This window comes from Nannospalax galili, unplaced genomic scaffold, assembly GCF_000622305.1.
Source record: "Nannospalax galili isolate Female #2095 unplaced genomic scaffold, S.galili_v1.0 scaffold1118, whole genome shotgun sequence".
Taxonomy (NCBI): Eukaryota; Metazoa; Chordata; class Mammalia; order Rodentia; family Spalacidae; genus Nannospalax; species Nannospalax galili.
The window spans coordinates 1,268,690-1,291,538 of NW_008342011.1; the positions used below are offsets into that span (position 1 = coordinate 1,268,690).

The 22,849-nt window shown below is 40.5% G+C and overlaps 1 protein-coding gene across 1 annotated transcript in view; it reads right to left on the reverse strand.

Moving 5' to 3' along the window:
* Macrod2 (mono-ADP ribosylhydrolase 2) overlaps positions 1-22,849 on the reverse strand; it is a 2,130,377-nt gene that overhangs the window by 661,958 nt on the left and 1,445,570 nt on the right. The window contains exon 5 of the mRNA XM_029565754.1: positions 10,641-10,671. The gene's annotated coding sequence lies outside the window, so the exon portion shown is untranslated. The remainder of the gene's footprint in view (positions 1-10,640; positions 10,672-22,849) is intronic.

Genomic DNA, 22,849 nt, shown 5'->3' on the forward strand with positions numbered 1-22,849 from the left:
ATATAATTCAGGGTAGATAAGCCAGTACAGCAGTGTCTTCCAAGCAAATACTTGGCTCTACAGTGTATTTCTAGCTCCTTGAATGTCAAGAGGACAAATCCTCTCACAAGCAGAATGCTTACTTTGGTGCTGTTAGCAAAGAGGGAAATAAGCACCTATATTCACTAAACCACTGCATTATGCTCTCTCTCTCTCTCTTTCTCTCTCTCCCTCCCTCCCTCTCTCTTTTTACAGTAGCTTAGCTTAGCCTAATATGCTGTCTTCAAATGGATTCCAAAATAAATCTTAAAAATAGAATCATTGGCTAAATAAAGGATTTGTCATGAAAATCACTGTCCTGAAGAAACAAATGTACTCAACTTCTCTAAGAAGTGTCAGAGAATTATTTTTGAAATCTCTTTCCAGGAGAGCTCAACTATGTTTATTTAAACTTATCTTTTAGATATAAGTATGCCCAAGGAGCAAGGTAAAGGAGTGTCATTCAGAATAAGGTGAGAAAGATGCTTAGGCACAGAGGGATTATTGCTGTGACACACTGAAGTGGGGTCAGTCCTCAAATGCCCCAAACAATTCCTTAGGAACAACTTCTTAATAGTGTCCCTGTTTTTCTAAGTGTCTGGAATATATATATATATATTTCCTTTTTCAATGTCAGAAAATTTTATTTTCATTTTTCAATCATGCCATCAAGACCAAATTAACAACTTTTCTTCTATAGAACTAAAGATATTGCATTGCCGGGCATGGTGGTGCACACATTTAATCCCAGCACTTGGGAGGCAGAGGCAGGGGGGTCTTTGTGAGTTCAAGGCCAGCCTGGTCTACATAGTAAGATCCAGGACAGCTGGGGCTACAGGGAGACCCTGTCTCAAAAAGATCTTTAAAAAAGTGTCTTACTGTTCTGTTTCTTCTATAAGTAAATTCATTTTCAAATAAAATGCAACATAATAACACACGGCAGCATCTAAGAAGAGGCTGGCTTGGAACTCATTGTTTCTTTTAAGGTTTAGTCAGGTTTCATCTTGACACAGTTGCAAGGCAGTACACACTCAAACCTCAGAAATAGTCAGAAAAGGGTCTTTAAAAAAGTGTCTTACTGTTCTGTTTCTTCTATAAGTAAATTCATTTTCAAATAAAATGCAACATAATAACACACGGCAGCATCTAAGAAGAGGCTGGCTTGGAACTCATTGTTTCTTTTAAGGTTTAGTCAGGTTTCATCTTGACACAGTTGCAAGGCAGTACACACTCAAACCTCAGAAATAGTCAGAAAAGGGCTTTGAGATACCGATTTTTAATTAAGTCCCCAAATTGTTCTGTTTGAACAGAACACCGGTGAGACTGGCCAGCATCTCACTGTGTTATCATTCACAAAACTAAGCTTCCAAGGATTCCCGGGAGAGTCCTGCCCATGGGATTGTATTTGCTCCCTTTGTTTAAAAATAACATTTTATTGATTCTTTGAGAATTTCACACAATGTAGTTTTGAGTTTTTCTGATTTTCATACAGTATAATTTGATAGTATTAGATCACCTCCCCTATCCACACCTCCCGTTATGCTCCTCAACAAGTTAATGTAATATATATATATATTTAAATCTCAAGGTTTCTAAAGTCTAAGTTGTTTCCCCAATTGTCCTTCAATGTGGGTCCATCCATCCATTGGATCCTGGTTAAACTACCAAGTGTCCCATTCTTGTAAGAAATTTTCTCTCCCCATCCTAACAGCCATCAGTTCCCAAAAGTTCCTTAGAGTGAGTTGGGGTTTTCTTGCCCATTTCCACATGCTTATGCTGGGATTTTATCTGGTTTGAGCTTGTATGGGACTTGTGCATGCTGTCAACAATGCTGCGAGTTCATATGATTAACTGACCAGCTGTCTGGAAAACTCTGCTTCCTTCTGGTCATCCACCACTTTCGGTTCTTACAGTTTTTCTGCCCCTCTTTCACAATGAACCCTGAGCCTTGGAGGACAGAAGTTTGATATAGATGTCTTATTCAGGGATAAGTACTCTGTAGCCTCTTGCTCTCTGCACATTGGTCAATTGTGGGAATCTGTGTTGATCACTATCAGCTGCATAAAGAAGGTCAAAGCTGAGAGATGCACTAATCCATGGGTATAACAATAAGTCATTAGAAGCCACTACACTACTGTATCTATTTATCAGAATATTAATATTAGGCTCTTCCCTATGGTCAGTGGCCTAACCAGCTTCAGGTTTCTAACCCTGCTATCAATATCAGATATGGGCTCCAGCCTATGAAATGGACCTTAAATCCAATTAGAGAGTGATTGGTTACTCCCATATTCGTGCCACTATTGGTCCAGTGTGCATATCTTACCAGGTTGTTGTTGCTCTTTACAGGAGTGTGCTGCATAGCTTTAGTGTCAACTTGACACACTTGGGTTGAGGGAGCCTCACTTGGGGAATTTCCTCTATTGGACTGGCCTGTGGCCATATCTATGGGACATCCTCTTGATGAGTGATGTGGGAGAGCCCAGCCCAGTGTGGGTGGTGCCACCCCCTGGGCAGGTGGGCCTGTGTTGCATAAGAAAGCAGGCTGAGCAGGGAGGGGCCAGGGAACAAGCTAGTGAGCAGAGTTCCTCCATGGCCTGTGCTGCAGCTCCTGCTTCCAGGTTCCTGCCCTGAGTTCCTACCTTGGGCTCCCTGATAAACTGTGACCCAGGAGATGTAAGATAAAATAAACCCTTTCCTCCCCAAGTTGGTATTGGTCAGAGTATTTTCTCACAGCAATGGAGAAACAAACTAGAACAAGGAGCTATAGCTGGGTAAGGTTGATGATTATTTTTTCTCCTCCAGTGGCATGCATAGCACCTTCCAGTACCATGAAAGCTAGCAGACAAAAATGAGGCTCTGAGGTCAGCACCGGCTTGATTTCTCCCTGCTTGTTCTACAATGCATGCATGTAGTATCTTCAGTAATAGGGTCATAAAATCTAGTTCTGGTGGGTAGCCAAAGAGCAGAAACAATGGCCAACATTATTTGAGGGTCCATGGGACTCCTGATCAGCAGCTTCTAGAGAGGGAGTCTATTCTTAGCTTTGAGGTTTCTTTCTTTGTTTTGTTAGTCTATGATGTCCCCTCCTATAGGGTAACTCCTCTTATATATAATGTATATGTATATATTTTAAGAAGCTTCTAGAGTGGTAGGTTTCTATATGGCTTTTTCTAAAGGCCTTTAGTGTTACTTGTCCCTCCCCATACTTACTGTTGCCTTTTTAATGTACAGTGAACTAGCAAATATCTGTGCTAGATACTTGAAAGTATTTTCCAACACAAAGAATGTGTCTTACTTTGGGTTTCTTAGATTGGTGCCTTTTTTGTTGTTTTTTGAGACAGAGTCTCCGTGTAGCCCCAGCTAGCCTGGAACTCAGTATGTAGATCAGGCTGGCCTTGATCTCACAGAGATCTACCTCCTCCTGAGTGCTGGGATTAAAGGACTGTGCCACTACACCAGGCAACTGGGTGTCTTTTTAAATTTAAAGACCCATGCAGTTGAGAAATTGCAAAAGAGAAGAATTGCAAAAGATTATAGCATGTTTTGTGGGATGTATACGTAAACATGAATGTGTCTAAGTATAACTGGCTGAAATTGTCTATTCAAGTCATAAACCCACAGAGGGTTAGAAACAATTTAATAGTCAGGATTTTGCTGTCTCAAGCTCTTTTCCTACTACCTCATCAGGGTCGGCTCCAAGAACAATATTCAAATGTGGCAAAATTGAGATGGGGTTGGCATCAGCACCATGTTTTCTCAAGGGAAGTAAGATACACCGGATCTAATGCTACTTTGCTTTGAGGGCCAGTGATTAACTCAGGGATTGCCAGGAGTGATAATGTCTCTTATGGTGGATATAATTTGACAAGGATAAAAATCATAGCATGCCAGAAAGCAATTTTTATGAGCGGGAAAAGAGTCATTGTTAGACCACCTGAAAGGAAGGGTTCAAAGCAAATGGAGATATCAAAGGGAAAAGAAGAAAGCAAGAAGTGCAGGGAGGGCTGGGAGATGAAAGCAGGGCACGGGCTTTTGTCATTTTTCCTCTGGTTCCAAACACATTACGTGAAAGAACTATCCCAGCTATCCCAGAATTTCGCAGCAATGGTTGCCACACATTCTCTAATCTGCCAGCATGTAAAGCCGACAGAGGCAGGCATGCCCTGAGCATGGGACATGGGGAGTAGATTCATTTCCTTCCAAGTCATGTGTGTCACTTTAGACAGATGTACTGATAAAGAATGTTTGCTGTGTGCACAAAAGGTTAACAAAACAGCAGGCAGCTTCCCTTTGTGACCATCAGGAACAGAAGAATGAACCTGAATGCCAAGGTCCTGCAGTTACCAAGTTTGGCCCAGGGGCTGGAGAGATGGCTCAGTGGTTAAGAGTACTGGCCATTCTTGTAGAGGAGCCTGTTTCGAATCCCAGCACCCAAATGGTGACTAACAATTGTCCCTAATTCGTGTTCCAAGGGATCTGACTCTTGCTTCTGGCTTTCACAGGCATTGCATGACACAGGTGTATTTATATGCATGTTGGCGTAACACTCATACACATAAAATTAAAATTAAAATAAATTAAAAAAAAAAAGAAAGTTTGGCCCAGCAGCACTGAGTAGAAACTAGTGAGAAAATCAGACACTTGACAGAAATAGTTCTTTCACACTGGTTAACAAATACAATCAGTAAATATATAAGCGACAGCAGCAAAGTTATATAGCACTTACTTTTTTCCCCCCGGATTCTTAGCCAATAACTCATTGTCTGAAATTCCTTCCTCTCTAAAATTGCCACATTGTACATGGAAAGCACACTTCAAATATTTCTTTCTTTTTCTCAAGAGAGACTATTTTCTCAATTTCCACATACTCAACAAGATACCCTGTTTCCCTGGACTCCATATCTTTTAAACTCTAGTGATTCTCATAAAATAAACTAAAATTACTTTTGCCATTCACTTCTAGTAAAAATTCCTTTGTGCTGTATCATGTCTAGCCTTTTTTTGTTGTTGTTAAACTTGTTAGCAACAAGGAATCCAAATGGGGCTCAAAGGGCAGAAGGCACGCACCAGGTCTGAAAAGTCCATCAGGGAAGTTCAGACCTGCCCCTCTGAGACTGTGGAGGTCAAATCAAATGTTTAACAGGCATCTGGAGGCTCAGATACCCTGTAAGCCTCACCTGGATCTATTCTTTTTTCCAAAAGTAACACTGGCCTTTCTTTAGTGCGTTACTAAATGAGGCTTTACAGTCTGAGTGCAAGCAGGCAGTCTGGGGCCCCAGGCAGCCTGGGAACCTACTGAAGCAGTCAGGTAGCCCTGAAAGGCACTGTGCAAAAGTCTGACTCTTCCTCCAGGGAAACTTCAAAGGAGGCAGGGCCTGTTCCAATCATGTAGGCTCCTTAAATCAGGTTGAGTCACGAGGTGGACAGCTGTCAGTCTATGTCCTCAGCTGGCTTTGCTGTATGCCAGGATTTGCATCCACAAAGCTGAGGGAAAGGAGGAAAGCTGGGCTGGGGGTAGCTTCAGCTGTGGCCATAAGGCCCCCGCGAACTGGGGTGAGCCAGGTCCTGCAGACACACCTGGAATGTGGCAGTGTTTTTTGAGTGTCCGTGAAATGGAATCTGCTGAAGTTACTTGGGTACCAAGAGTTTCTTGGCAGTTAACTAAACTTTTGCAAAACATAGTTCTGCTAGACTCAAAACCAACAGTGGGAGCAAGTTTGCATGCCAAAAATATACATGTGAAGGTAAACCCAAAGCAAATGGGTGGTTGAAAAATGACAGTTGCAGAAGGAATAGGCAGGCTAGGGTATGTGAGAAGTCACAACAGACCAGCTGGCTGGCTTATATCCCCCCACTAAACCATTGTCCCAGCAGCCGTAATAAACCACAAAGAATTTCTGCTTCAGTGAAGTATGCCACCATATTCAGCTCTCAAATAAACAAGTTCTGTGTTGGTATATGACCTGCCATGCCCCAAAATACCATTTCCAGTTTGAGAATGCTTTTTAGAAACACATTCATTTTTCCCTAGAATAGAGCTGTTCACCCATTAAGAAAATACTACATGGGCAGGGTGACTGTAGATAATGGCAAAGTACCACAACTTTCAAAATGCAAGGAGAAATGATTTTGAATGTTTTAATCATAAACACACTTGGGATGACAGTTGCACATACCCTGATTTTAACACTGTACAATATACACATGTATCAAAACACCTTACTGTATCACATAGATATGTAAAATGGTTATGTTTTAAACATCAGAGAAACATAAATAAATTAAGAAAGAAAAATAGAAACTGATTAGCTTTCCCTGCCTGTTATTTTGCCAATCAAAAATTCCTTTTTCTAGCCGGGCATGGTGGCGCATGCCTTTGATTCCAGCACTTGGGAGGTAGAAGCAGATGGATCTTTGTGAGATCAAGGCCAGCCTGGCCTATATCGCAAGTTCCAGGACAGCTGGGGCTACAGGGAGACCCTGTCTCAAAAAGACAGAAAAAAAAAAAATTCCTTTTTCTATACCATCAATTAAACAACAGTTTAGGTTACAATCATTATTGTTATAAACAACAACAGATAATTATTGAACTTCTCTAGACAGAGTGCTAGGCCTGGCAAATGCAAAGTATATGCACGACGACATAGCTGCTCTTGAAGCCCAAATGCTGAGAGAACAGCTCACTTGATAGGCAAGAGCTAGGCTCCCTGGGTTTGAGACCAAGCACTAATAATAATAATAATAATAATAATAATAAATAATAATAATAATAATAACAAACAACAACGACAACAACAAGAAGCTGGCTGTGAATATATATCAGCAAAATTTTACCAAGAGGGAGCATTTAATAACTCATGTTCAAATGCAGAAAGGTTTCAAGAAGTGTAAGGAGTCAGAAGGGCTGGCATTCTCAATAGGAACTTCCTAGAGATCAAAGTGCAACCTGTCACGTGCACCGTGTGGTTCTGTTAGAGGTGTGAGGTAGAAAGCAGAGGTGGGGATAGTGCATATGGCTTTGGTGTGTGTGTGTTGTAAAGGAATTATTACAAGGATGGACCTAGGACTGTGTGTTGGATAGCTTTAGTTGTCAATTTGACATACCTGGGTAAAGGCAGCTTCAGTCAGGGATTTTCCTCTACTGGACTGGCCTGTGGCCATGTCTGTGGGGCAGTTTCTTGATTGTTGAGTGATGTGGGAGGGCCAAGATGATTGTGGGTAGTGCCGCCCCTGAGCAGGTGGTCCTGTATTGTATAAGCAGGGTCAGGGAGCTAGCCAGTAAGCAATGAACCTCCATGGCCTATGCTTCAGCTCCTGCCTCCAGGTTCCTGCCCTGAGTTCCTACCTTGGGCTCCCTGATGAACTGTGACCCAGGAAATATGAGCCAAGTAAACCATTTCCTCCCTGGGTTGGTATTGGTTAGAGTACTTTGTTACAGCAATTGAAGGCAAACTAGAACAGACTGGCCCTTGTTATATGTATGTTCTCAAATTTGTTAAAACATATGTGGGTCACAGAGGATGTACCATGATAGAAGAATGTTCTGAAAAATATACTAGCCCAGAGTTCAGAGCAGTGTTACCTGAATAACTTCCATGTAAACAAAACAAAACACGAATTAACTGCTGCAGGCTTGGTGATGCTACATACTTGTAATTCAAGTACTCATGAGGCTGAGGCAGGAGGATCATAAGTTCAAGGTTAGCCTGGGCTATGCAGTAAGGCTTTTTTTTCAAAAACTCAAAACCAAAACAAACCAAACAAAAGCTGCTATAAATTAATTATTTATTTAAACTTGCAAAGACATATATAAATATGAGTAAACCCTCTAAGTGAGGGTTTGTTGGATTTCTCACACATAAGCGTGTGTGTGTGTGTGTGTGTGTGTGTGTGTGTTGTGTTTTTTCCCCCCTCTTTTTTGAAAGGACATCATTTAGGTGAGTATAGAAAGTGCCCATTGTTCAAGCTAGGAAGCGTGAACATGACCCTGCAAATCTCAGAATGTGATCAAAGGCTCCTGAGCAGATGGGAAACAGACCGCAACTGGCATTTCAGAAAAAAATTAATCTATCATGTTTTGCAAAGCAGGAAAAAGGAGTGGAACCAAATATTATTCTGGAAATTTGCTCAAAATTACTTGTACTATAAGCCATAATATTGGGAATTTTCTTTTTAAATGATTTTTTGTGATTTTCATTTTATATATATATATATAGTTTGATGGTATTTAGATGTGCTTCCTTATCTGTGAACCTCTCTCCATTGTCCCCTACCCAATTTTATATATATATATATATATATATCTCCTATAGTGTCTGATTTGTGTCCCGAAATGTCCTTCAGGATGGATCCATCCCCTGGGCCCATTAAGAGTCCCAGTCCTGTAAGACACTGTCTTTGCCCCTCCCAGAAGCCATCAATAACCAAAAGTTCCTTAGGTTGAGTTGGGGTTTCTTACCCACTTCCCCATGTCTCTGCTGGAATGTTGTCTGATTTGAGCTTGCACGGGACGTGTGCATGTTGTCACCATTGCTGTGAGTTCCTATGAGTAACTGACCAGTTGTCTGGAAGACTGTTTCCTTGTGGTCATTGACCCCCTGGGGTGCATGTGCTAGCTTCTTAATTTTTTTCTGTTGTAGCCAAAGGCTACTTCCTTTACATGTGCACAATACTATATCAACACTCAAGAAATAAAGATAAAAGAAAAACTGATCCAGTTAAAGAAGGAGCAAATCCTGTGGGGTTCTGAATAAAAGCAAGAAAGCAACCATTTGACAATATGTGTCCTACACAAACCACCAAGGACTAATCAGAAAGCTGTGAGTTCACAAGGGACACAGGAAGTCACTTTCAAATTGCCTAATACGGCCATAAACTACAGAGACCTGGGGTTTCCTCAAAGTTAGCAAAATAGGATGTCATGGAGCTAAAACTAAACATGGATCTCAGGCACCATCTTTAAACTTTTCCCAAAACAGAAAGGATGGAGACGAGCGATCGGGTCATGAGCTGAGAAGCGTGTTCTTTGGCTTAGCATTGAGAAAATTGCTACATTTGCCTGCTAGTGCCTTCAGAGTAAATCTTGATTGTCATCATGACTGGGTTTGGAATCACTAGGAGATGCATCTCTGGGTGTCTCTATAAGTGTATTTCCATAAAGGTTTAACTGAAAAGGAAACTCCCATCCTCAATGTACACAGCACTGCCTCATGGGCTGGGGTCCCAGACTGAAGAAAGGAGAATGTCCATTAAGCACCAGCATGTATTTCTTTATGCTTCCTGACTATGGATCTAGTGTGACCAGCTGTCTCGTCTTCTCACCACCATATCTTTCTCACATTGGTAAACTGTACCCTCAGACCAGAAGTCAAACTAACTGCTTCCTTCCTTATATTGCCTTTTGTCAGGTATTTCATCATAGCAATGAGAAAAGTAGTACCCAGCCCTTCCAACCAACTCGTGTGAAATTCTCCTGTTGTCCTATCCAGTGTTATAACTATTTTCCTTCCATTCACAAGGGAAGACTGAACCAGTTGCTAGATGTTGAACCATATTACTCTCTCTAGGAAGGAATTTCTGTCCCTCAAAGGTGAACAGTGACCATCATTTGCTTCAGTTTTGACTTGGTTTTCACTGTTCATTTTGAATCCTATTTTAAAAAATATTTTATTATTTTTATTTTATGTGTATAAGTGTATTGCCTGCATGTAGGTCAGTGCACCCATGTTGTGCAGTGCCTGAGAGGACAGACAAGGCCGTCAGATCCCCTGGAACTGGAATTACGGACAGTTGTTAGCTGCCATGTGGGTGCTGGGATTCGAACCCGGGTCTTCTGCAAGAACAACCTGTGTTCTTAACCACTGAGCCATCTCTCCAGCCCCGAAGCCTATTTTATAGTCCCCTTTCATCTTTCTTTGCTTTTCTGTTTTCCCTTCTAGTTACATTATCATAAAGCGTTAGAAAACAAAAGGCATCAGGAACCCGACAAGGTAGGGGCAAAGAAGAGTTGCAGGTAGAGGGGCCTTTACAGGGCTCTGGGCTAGTGAAAACAAATCATTTAAAAAGATTTTGTTTCCATCTATAAGTGAAAAACTCGCTACTTAAAACAACATATCAATACTAGGGAAGAAATATTTGGCAGTTATTAATATTCTTGTTTTTATTAACATTCACTTCTTAGAATATTAAAAATGTTAAGAAACAGATATACACATTTGTGCATTTTAATGTTTCTTTGTAATTTGCAACAAAATAGCGATAGCGCTAGGGTTGACACACATTATGCATTTTCTGAGAGAAAAATCTGACTTTATTAAAGTAAACAATATTATAGTTTAATCTTACTAGAACAAAATGTTTGCTTAACAAAAGCCTTTGAGACACCATGTGTCAAATCATTTTATATAACATACAATGCAACCAAATTCAAGAACACAACACCGTCAGAATGACCCTCTGGGATTTTTTAATGGGATTTGACTTGCATTTTGAGTCTCTTTGAGTCACAACAAAATATATTCATGATAGGATCTCATATTTTTCCAGTTAACCAGCCTTCAACCCCCACCCATTGAACAACAACAAAAAATAAAAACATCATCAAAAGCTAAATCACTTACCATAAATGCCTGTTGAAATGCAGGGAAATGCCTGTGGAAAAAAGAAAGACAAAAATAACAGTAAATTTTAAAAGAACATCTCTGTCCAGCACCATCTATCCCAACATCTATCTTGTTGGATAATGGGATGGCTTCCACTCACTCATGATATTATGCTCAGAGCTATGAGTTGGAATACTTACAACAACTCATAAGAATCGACTCTTAAATTTCCAGGCATCTTGTGAGCCAATCGTTAAGCCATTATAATTAAGAAATTACATTAAACTATAATGAAACAGATTATATCAGAACAAAGATAACCAAATAATCAGAACTTTTCCTTTGTAATTACTTGACCACATTTTATTATTCCTGTGTCTTGAGATCATTTATGTCTCTCACATGCATTTGGGCGAGGGATTCTGTGATAGATGGTGATGAGCATTCTTCCTGACTCTGTGCTGCATAATAATGCTTTAGTGATGTGAAATCTGGAATATTAGTCAATAGCCATCTTCCATTTTCACAGCACAACTGAAACTATATCCTGGTCACATACAGAGTTTTGGTAAAATTCACCTAAAGCATTCAGTAAAAATCAACTAGTTAACTAGAATTTATAGAGAATGTTACATATTTTATTCTTATATGCAAATTATATAACAGAAAATTTATTATAAATTTATATAGTATATATATTTTTGCTTGGAAGATCCAGTCTTTAAACACTAACACATTACAACTCACGCCACATTTTGTTAATATTTAAAGATTCTCACTTTTAAAAATGAATGTACAAATACAAATATATATTTTACTTTAAATGAGGTTTTCTAGGTATGTAATATGATCTAGGTATAGAAATGTCTCCTTCCAATAGACTTCTGGGTAAATCCAATCAAGTCTTCCTACTCTTTGTAGTTTTTAAATTGTAAAAATTTCACAACAGGGGCTAGAGAGATGGCTCGGTGGTTAAGAACACTGGCTGCTCTTACAGAGAACCTGGGTTTGATTTTCAGCACTCGCTCATATGGTGGCTAACGATTGTCCATAACTCTAGTTCCAGGGGATCTGATGCCTTCTTCTGACCTCCATGGGCATTGCACAACATGGGTGCACTTATACACGTGCAGGCAATACACACATACACATAAAATAATAAAATATTTTAAAAATTCAAACTTAGAGATGTTATTTTGATTAATGACAGAGTTTTTTTTTAATCTTTCTTAGGATCTGAAAAGCACAGCTGTGATAGATCCTGATAATTAACATTATTATTAAGATTAATAATAAAACTAGTCATCTCAGTCATTTTTCTTTTAATGCTTTAAGTTACTGTATAGTGCATTTTATTTCTCATCGTATTTTAGACACAAGAGAGTAGAGGTCAAATCCCCTGGCCTTCCATGGCTTGGTGCAATAGTTCTCAAACTTTCTTTTTCTCTAAACACAAGATCAGTTTTCTCCAAACACAGTTCAGTTTGCTCCAGTGGAATTCCTGGGGCTTGAGCTAAAAAATCCCACTTAAAATGCAAAGTGCAATAGAAGTGACATGCCTCAAATTGTACAAGTGGCTCTCTAGTTTGTGTCTGAATTGCTGAATTCTGAGTCCTTACTATATTCACAATGGTCACTAGTAAGATCTGAGAGTAAAAGCTGGAAGCCATCGGGGAAAGCCTGTAGTGAAAATATGGTATTTTCAAAATCTACTTCATAATATTGTTCTTTGTCATTGAGTGAATTGACTCATTTGGAGACATGCTTCAGATCTTATTAGCACCTCAAGTACCCTAGGGGAATTCTTGGAGTGTAGCTCAGTCAGAGATGTTTGACAAATATATACAATGCCCTGGGTTTCATCCTCAGCATTTTACAAAAATGAAAGAGAGAGAAAGAATAAATCCTAGAAGTCCAATAATTAGCTCAAAAAAGATTAAAAGATAGCACCTATCAAGAAACAGTGCCAGACAGGAGAAACCTCCCTTTGAGTTATTGGCCATGGCAGTCCAAGAACTCCCAAAATCACACAAGCTATTGCCATAACCCTTTATTGCCTCCAAGAACTTGAAGGTAAGACCCTATTGCTGAAGACCTGACATACTTTGGACACAGAATTTGGAGCAGTGGAGATGGAACTGACCTGGAAGCCACCTCCTCAGAGAGGTAGCTCTCATAATTTTGGAGAAACTATGCAAGCTGCTAAGGGCAAACATCAATCTATGGTCCAACCCCAGCTTGAAGGTCTAATAACCATAACTATGACTGGTATGGCAAACTATATTGGTGGAGTAGTGGCCCTTTTATCTTGGGGGCAACCAACAGCTATGTAACTGGACTTAAAGCCCACTCAGTGGGGGGAAACTCATGTGTGGTACTGTAAACATAGCCAAATATACATGACTGGAGAGGTCATAGATCTTAGAGAAAACCCCAAAGCTATCACATCCCTAGAAAATGTAATTCCTTACTATATGATAAATAAGGATCCTTATATTTACAAACAAGTTTGCCAAGCACCACTCATCAGAGAAGCTTCTTTTGCAACAGAGAGACTATTACAGAGTTCCACAACTAGTCACACACAGAGATTAAAAAGCCCAACCCTAAATGATATATCTACAATGGAAACTCTACACTTAAAGCTCGTGGAACATAGTAGAACAAGGTGTAGAGAAAATACTAATACATCTCTCAACTCTCATCAATGAAGCGTCCTCATGCAACAGACAAAAAATATCAAACAGGGAAAATCCAACAAATTTACTTAAGTTTTATGTGGCATTGAAGGAAATAAAAAAAATGTATTTTCAGTTGAACACTTGTTAATTCAGACAAAGAACAGCGAGTTGTAGAGATGACAAGGCAAGTCACTTGTCTAAGCATAAGTAACTGGGACATGACTAGAAAGAACAGCGTCTTGTCACATGCGTTGTTTGTCCCTTGGCCTAAACGTCCTGTCCTAGACACTAGGAAGGACTCTCACATTTGAATCTCAGGCTTCTAGGAAAGAAACTCAGATTGTCCTTGTACTCTCTCTTTGCAAGTGTCTCCAACTCAGAATAGTCGCTGTTCTAGAAGTATATATTTGTGGGCAGTATGTTCTGAACTCCTTCTAGGGGACGAAAGAAAATACCACAACATTATATCCCACATTGGGAGATACAAATCCAGTACTGACAGGGAAGTTTAGCGAACTGCTCTACGGGTCAGTTTCCTCATCAGCAAAAGGAAACCATGAGACCTGCCTTCGAAGATTTATTGGAACATTAAGCAGAACAAGGAAGACAGCACTGTCTCTCTCTAGCCAAACTTTGACTAATGATAGCACCTTGAGTGGACATAGACATGTCTGCTATGTTGCTTCAAAGTACTTACTGACCTATAATAGAGCTTCCCTATCTTGGCATGACTGATATTTTACACCAGACATTCTTTGTTTTTAAAGCCTGTCCTGTGCATTTTTGGAGTGTCTTGGACACTTCCCATTAGATGCCTGTAATATTTCTCTATTTATGACAATAAAAAAGCACTGCTACCATTAAAAATTCCCTAAGGGAAAATCACTCGTGTTTGAGGATAACTGTTCTAGAATACATTCAGCAGACAGCCTTCAATGGACAGCCTTTACTGGAAGGCCTCCGCTACAAGGAACTACCTCACTTAGAGCCATGACCCTCCTGGGGCAGCTCACACCAATAACAGTTCAAAAAAGGGCATAAATGCTTGGCTATCTTGGCTTCCTCAATATAATACTGAAGGACCTTTCTTGCCTGAGGGCTATGCATGGGATCAGCAGGGTCTGGCACTGGGCCTACATCCCACTGAAGTGTCTTTCCTTGCTCTTCCTCAGGTGCCAATCCTGGAATATTTATTAGCAGACATCTGATATGCTGTGCCTCAGACTCTGCTTCCTGGGGAATTCATCTGAATTAACTGCCCTCCACTCTCAAGTCCACTGACATGAGTCATTTTCCCATCAGATTTAGCAAAAGAACTCACTATGCGGATAAGGGCAGCTTTCATTGGCCTGGGTCCCTGGTTCTATCTTGGAATCAATCATGTAGCTTTATAATTGAGTCTGAATGTACCAAATGCCTTTTCTGTTTTAACAAGGACAAATAGCTTCATCTGAAAATGACAGTGTCGCCTTAAATGTGAAGGCAAATGGTAATGTAATGGAGGATGACTTTGATAATATTATTGTGTTAACTCAAACAAAAAAGGCACTGATAAAGCAGAGATGGAAATATAATGTCATGGAAAATTCATTTTACATAAAATGAGTTTGCATATAATTCATCTAAACCAAATCTACACCATTAATCACTTTTTAGTGAGAGAAGAGGCAGAGAGAGACAGAGAGAGACAGAGAGAGAGAGAGGAAGAGAGAGACAGAGACAGACAGAGACATAGAGACAGAGACAAAGAGACACAGAGAGACAGAGACAGAACCAGAGACAGACAGAGACAGAGAGGAGGGAGAGGGAGAGGGAGAGAGAGAGAGAGAGAGAGAGAGAGAGAGAGCAAGAGCTCAACCAAGGGATTTTGTGGCACACACATTGTGTTTTGTCTTATTAAACTTACAATGGGGCCACCAGAAACGAGATGCCTAAGACATCCTTATTTCAAAGTTGCATTTACTCTAACCACCTGGCTCAGAACTCCTCCTTCATAGAGAGATGTTAGATTGACCAAAACCCAGGCCAATTATTTTAGTTTGTTTGAAGTGCATTTAACTCAGCAGTCACCTATAGAATTTGGGAAATGACATCAGCAGCCCAATTCGTAAGGATCTAAAATCTCCTTCCAGAAAATTCTGGGAGCAAAAGGACCCTATCCTAATCAGGTCTGATCACAAAAACAACAGAAACTTACTTCATAGTACTTGGCTTTTAGCTAATTTTTTTCAAAACAGAATATGCTTGCCTTCTTGAGAGAAAAAAGTGAACTGTTTATAGATTGGACCACCAGCTTGAAATTGCTTCCTTAACGCAGCAGGCTGGTTTCAAGCACTTAGAAAAGGACTAGAACCATCAAGTCTGTAGACTCTGTCTCCCATTCTCTTCTGTGTATGCCTCCATTTCTTATTTTTCTGTCTCAGTAACTGAAGGACAAAAAAAGAAGCCCCTGAGCTTTCTCAGCTTGACCCCGACACTGCCTCTGATCCCCGACCAGAACCCTTCCTATTTGGTCCTTGATTTTTCCTGACCTTTGATGAGAACAGAGGGAATTTTTCTTTCATCCTCATCCATGGCCAAACCACCCACTCTTGTGCATCAGTCATGCAATCTGGGTAGGACTGATCCATTCTCAGCTGCAAAGAACAGTGTTCATTGGTCCAAGTAAGCAGCATACAGCATCTTTTAGCCATGAGGATAAACAGATGGAACGATCTGATATCAGTGAGCGGTTGCAGTAAATTAACTACAAAACGTTCCCAGCTTTGAATATCTTTCAGTTGCTGAGCCAACATTCAAACTTTATGGTTCAGTCAGTTTTGGGTAAATTTCTCATTATTTGTAAGCAAATAATACTATCCAGTATACCTTCTACTTGTGTTTTTAATTACACATCATGTTACACTGAATTGAGGAAGTTGTCATTTACAGGAAACATCAATGTTTGGTCTTACTCTGTGTGCTCCTAGGAAAGAGAAAGCTCTGTAACTTAGAATAAAATTCATTCACTTATAATTTAGGATTTTATTGCATACTTACTGAAGTTGGTGTTTCTAATTTTAGATAAATCTCAAAAGCATGTCTCTCTTTGGCAGGTGTGGCTATCCCTTTGACATGGGAATATGATATTGTTATCTACAACATTCAGCTTGAGAATCCTGCAACTGAGATTACCCGCCCTCCCCCCCAAAAGAATATCAAAATAATAAGTTTGATTTTGTATTGAGCCATGTTCATAGCTATCTTGGGCAGGTGTGGCACATGGACTGCAGGTTGGACACACCAATTACACTTTACTGTAAAGTATCCAGGATGTAAGATGCCTTTGAAAAAGTTGGAATATGAGCAAACATGTCTTAGACACAATGGAATTCAGAGTGCCAATCTACATCCTTAGATGCTGGTTATCAGCAGAAAGGATTATGCCATACAATCTCTACCTAGGAGGTAGAGAACTTTGGTATTTCCCTCTGTACTCTCAAGAACAGTGTTAATCCAGTGCTTAGCATGTGCTCCACTAACAGATTCTTCCAAGCCCCTACGACTTCTGAACATCTTTGGGTGACTCTAGTATATAAGACATTTTGAGATGGCAAACTGATTAGCCTTGCCCTTTTAAATATACTATCTATACATGATTATTATATACATAATCTCCATTGTTGTGCCTGAGTGAATCTTTATTCTTCCTTCTATCCACATCCTTTATCATGTAATTTTGCATTTCTTCTGCAGTGACCTGGATGTTTGGCCCCACCCATGCCTCACCTCCAAATTCATGCATTGAAGTCAGAGTCCCACTGCAATGGTGTTTGGAGGTAGGGCCTTTGGGAGGCAACTCAATCATGACAGCAGAACTCTCATGAAGGAAATAAGCACCTTCATAAGCAGAAACTTAGACCTTCGTAGCAAGTCTAGCTAGCTCTACACTTCACTATGTGGAGACACAAGGAAAAATTGGCTGGCTGTAGATGGAAAGGGTCCCTTATCATAACCCAAGCTTAGTAGTACCCCAGTCTCAGACTTAGCCTCAAGAGAGAGAAATAAATATTTAAACCACATAATCTATAATTATTTGTTACAGTACCTCAGCTGACTACGAGACTTCACTACGGTAATACTCAGGACTAAATGCTTGTACCCATTCCCAATTCACTGGCTGAAATCCACCTCGATAGAATTTGAAAGTGGGGTCTTTGAAAGAGGATTAGACCACGAAGCATCATTACCGACAGTACTGTGGGCATCCTTCCACCCTTGTCATTTGTACTCACAAGGTCCTTTTCTTTCCTCATCTCATCACTTCTTATCACACTTCAGTTCAATTCAGAGGCCTACCATGGCTCCAAGGCCAAGGGTTTTGCTTCAACCCTTCCTTCGTCCGTTTTCCTACTGCTCACCATCTTCCGGGACCCTGTCCTCTGATTTTCAAGTGCACAAAGCATGATGTTGCTTGTGGGCCTTTGACCTTGCTGTCTCCTCTGTGAGCCCTCCCTTTCCCAAATATCTGCAGAGATTTCTCCCTTGCTCTTTTTAGATCTCTAATCAAATGCTACCCCAACAGCCTTCAGCTAATCACTGTCTATTCACTTCCCCTGCTGTGTATCTACTTCAGTTCCTGTCACCACAGGACACAAGGCTTTTCTTTGCTTTCCCAACTTCTTTTCCCAACCCTGCTCTCATCCTACCATGCTGCAGATACAAGTTCTCATGAAAACCTTAGTTTTGTTTACTGTTGTATAGTGTCTGAAACTCAATAAATGCATGTTGAGTAGATAAATGAATATATGATTCTGCTATATGATATATACAAACATAGTCATAGTATTTTCACATATCATTTGGAATATATATTGTGTTCTGTGATCTTGAATTATGGTGTTTATATTCTAGGTATTGAGAATCTTTCAGTATTAATATGTGTTGATCTGGCTCATGATTGTAATGGCTGCATATGATTCTGTGGCATAGGATTATTTATCTTTCCACCCTGACAAACATATAGATTGTATTTTTTCTATAATAAAGCACATAACACAGCAATAATAAATACTCTCAGTGCTGTACTTAATGTACTAAACTGGGGGCCATTTCTAGAAATAAAACTAGCACATTTATCCTCAATATTAAAAGAAATGCACTTTAAGTTTTTGAAAACACTACAAACTGCTCCCTAAATGTTGTTTTCATTGTGAAATACCTTCAAAAATAGAATCAATAATTCTTCTTCTTTCTGTCATATATATGAATATACCAAAGGAAGACTGTCCCTTTAAAAGCAGTTCTTTGATTGGTGCACATTGCATACCCACTGCTAAATAAGTTGGAGTTCAATGTCACCTATAGGAGACTATGTATAAGATCTCATGGAAATGGCCAGAGCAGAGTTTAGAGCACACCATGGAACTCATCTAGGTACTATAATTATAAGCAATAACTGGGTATCTTTTTGTTTTCTTCATTATACCTTTGAAATAGCTGTCATAAAGTCATTTATTGCCAGCTGCTTTCATGTTTATAACAATATGACTCCACGCAGTATAACATAAACTATTACATAGCCATGAATAGTAGCAGTCCTCTTCAAACCTTATATTATGCAAGAAGACAGCTGGATTAGTTCCACTATGAATTTATTAGGATGCAAAATGTTGAAACCAGCCAAAGGAAGAGTTTTCTTTTGCCTGAGTTTGCTCATGTGGCTGGTAGAAATGTTTTCCTGAAAAGGCTGCATATGTGAAAACGGGAACAGGTCTCCATAAACCTGCTGAACCGCAAAGAATGTTCATTCTGTTCCATAATGTTCATGCTGCAAACTCTGTACGTAACAGCAAAGGGAAGCAACAAACCCAAAATTAAACAAACCAAAGCCTCCCATACTAACAGAAAGTTATATTGAAAGCTTCTACTGAAAATGTCCCCAAAATGACGACTTTCAAATGGCCTTATTCAATTACAGTTTTGTAAGGATCCCCATTTTCCTCATGATTAAGTACATGCGTTAGGCAAATTTCACAACTCTGGCACCAAGAGGAAAAGTGTGGCTGGGGATGCCCTTTGGTGATGCTGGTGCAGAGCCCAGGAGGAAATTGAGATAAGAGTCAACATTTCAGATTCCCTAAGAAGTAAATTACCCACTTGAGGCTGAAAGGCCACAGCTCTTGGCCACTGCCAGCCCTAACTGTGCCTTTAGGGAGCAATTTCCTGACTGAAGAAGGGGTCTACATGAGAAGAAGAGCCCTGTGCGCACAGAAACGTAAGACAAGAGTATTGCCTGTGGGAACACAAGGCTTTATGCAGGAGCTTGAAACATAAGGACTTCAGAGTTTTCCTTAGTACTATTATAAAAGACAGCTCCACAGTGGGGGGGGGGTATGTGTGCATGGGTGGGTATGCTCTCCCATAAGGACACTAATAGGGGCCAGAAGACTGACTGTCCAGGGAGCCCCACAAATCCATCTGTCTCCTCCTTCACCCTTCCCGGTCCAGGAATCACAGACACAATGCTGTCACATTCAACATGTGGAAACATGGGGGCGGGGATCCAAACTCAGGTCCTCAAGCTTGTGCACCAAGCACTTTCCCACTGAGCCATCTCCACAGCTCCAGAACCTTGGTCTTCAGCAAACCTAAGCTCCCATGCATACATTCCACAATTCCCAAAGGACAATCCCCCAGCATGCTGGCACCCATTTTCCACTGTACACAGGGAGCAAGCAGTCTGGGAATCAAATTCCCTTCCCCCTAGTTAGAGGCAGCCTTTTACCAATAACTAGTCAATGATGCTTGGGAGGCCTGTGTCCACTCCTTCATCCTTGTCCTGATGGGGACAATGTTGAGGTATGACCTATATTGTCCAGTGAGCTTCAGTGAGGGCTGGGTAGTTTATTGGGATTTTTTTTTTTCCTCATAACTACCCTTTTATGTTCAGTCCCTAATTTGGGGACTCTATCCTTTTTTCCCCTGACATGATTTTAGAGTGGTTTGCTTTTCGGAAACTAATCTAAGGCATTTGTTAATGTTATTTACTTCACTGTGACGGGTAATTATACTTTATTACCATGAAATAAGCTGTAGGTTATTTCAGAAGAAACTCAAGGATGCAGCGCACTGGGTTCTCTCTACTCTGCCATGGTAAGGAGGAGCAGGAAATTCAGATCTTTGAAAAGCAACAAAAGAGAAGAAAGCCCTTCTGACCAGACTTTAAAGGACAGATGCAAAGGGTATAAAACTAGGATAAATGTCAGAGATTGACTTTATTAGTCACTTTTCTGTTGCTGTGATAGAAACATTGACCGAAGCAATTTATAGAAGGAAGAGTTTATTTGAGCTTACAGTTCCAGGGGAAATACAGTCCGTCATGGCAGGGAGGCATGGTGGCAGGAGGTGGCTGGAGCATGAACAGCAGAAGCTAAGCTCTCACATCATCACGTAAGTACAGGAAGCAAGAGAGCAACTGGAGGTCTGCCAAAGCTTAAGAACTCTCTAAGCCCACCCCCAGTGACGTGCTTCCTCCAGGATAGCCACACCTTCTAAAACCTCCCCAAACAGCGCCATCATCTGGGGACAAAATCACCAAATACTTTAGCCTATGGGGGACATTTTCATTTAAACCATCATACTGACCAAGTAAGGAAAAGGCGGTACTTTGGGGGACTCTATGTTATACACATTAACAAGCCCAAACACAGAATGAGTTCCATTCTTTAATGATAACTTGTATCTCCACATATATTTTAACTAGTAATTAGTAAATTGACGTCCAAAAAAAAAAAGCTGCCAACCCAATAAATTCTATATTTCCCAGAACAATGTTACTATTATTTGGGTATGGTTTCCATATTTCTCCAAAAGTTTGTGTTGAAAATTTAGTCCTCAGTGTGGTTATGTTGAGACCTGAGGGAACCTTTAAAAGGGGAATCCTAGTAGGAGGCTGATAGGTCACTGGGAGCATTGCTCTTGGGAGGGTTATGAAAACTCCTCCCTGACCAGGTGAGTTCCTAGAAGTCCTTGTCACTGTAAGAAAACCAAGTCTGGCAGGTACTTCCACCATGATGCTGTTATGTTGTGATGCAGCCAGAGACTTCGCACCAGAGCCAGACAGATGCCACCATCACGCTCCAAACCTCCAGAAATGTGAGTTAGTAAGTTTTCCTGGGAAGTACTGTTAGGTTACATCAGCAATAAGGAGTGGAATCACATAAGTGGGTTTTGCTAGTTCACATAAAAAACAAATGAGATGACAAGAAGCATTATTAATATTACTGTCCTCAGAGGGAATGTGTATCCTCCCCAGAGCCACCAGACCACTAAGAGGCAAAGCTCAGATACACGCCATGATCCTCTGGCTCAATAATCTAAGTACCAGGCACTGTAGAATAAAGTCAGTGAGACCAAAGGAGGAGGAGAGGAGAATCTCTCCTGAGCAGCCTGAGCCCATGAGGACTGGTTACATAGGACAATTGTTTGACAGTATCACCAAAATATGAAATCCCTTCTAGGCATTATTTACAAGATTATATTGGTATTTTTTGTTTGTTTGTTTGCTTGTTTTTGAGACAAGGTGTCACTATGCAACCCTGCCTGGACTGGAACTCACTATGTAGACCAGGCTGGCCTCAAACTCAGAGGTCTGCATGCCTCTGTCTCCCCAGTGCTGGGATTAAAGCACATACTGTTTTTTGATGTTGCTACAGTTTAGAGGCAGGGTCTCAAAGTATAGTCCTGCCTCAGCTTCAGGAGCTCTGGGATTATAGGCACGCATTATTCCACCAGCTCTACCACATTTTTAACAGTATCAAATTTTCCCTCAGTGGGAAAATCAATGTTACTTTCTACCCAGGAAGAAAAAAAAAGTCAGCTGCATTACAGTTTCTCAAATTTAAACTACACACAAATCTTACAGAGGGCCTACATCAGAGTTTGTAATCCAGAAGGTCTTGGAGTAGAAATTTGCATTTGTAACAACTTCCCAGAGCTGCTGCTGGCTCCCAAGGCCACACTTTGAAAGCCATGCTCTAATCTATTCTAACAAAGCCCCCTCCCGTACCCCATACCACTACACACATACACTTGCTGCCATATCAGATAATTATACCTCATGTTCTACCCTCTTATAGCCAACTCAGGCTCTCTCCCCTGGGATACGCTAAAGTCTCTTTCTGTGCTAATTCCTCACAGGAACAACATAATTAGAAAGGAGCAGATTGCCAGTTTGCCAACACATATGTAGATTTTATGCCTGCAGATTTTTGACACCTCTGTTCTGTCCCTTAAAATGTCAGCATGTTCTCTCCACAAATTGGGCAGCTCCACTTGAGCCTCTCCACAATTTCATGGTGTGAACACAGAAAACATTATATGAAGGAAAAGATGGGTTTCCATGTGAATGCAGTCAGTTCTTCAGCCAATTATATGTGCAAACACCTGACTCCATATCAGACTGATGAGAGGCAGGTGAGACTCTTGACAGTTGCTTGGGGCCCAAATTCCAGCAAGGTGTGTAAAGGAAGAGAGCTTTAAACAAATGAGTTGTGATTATGCAGC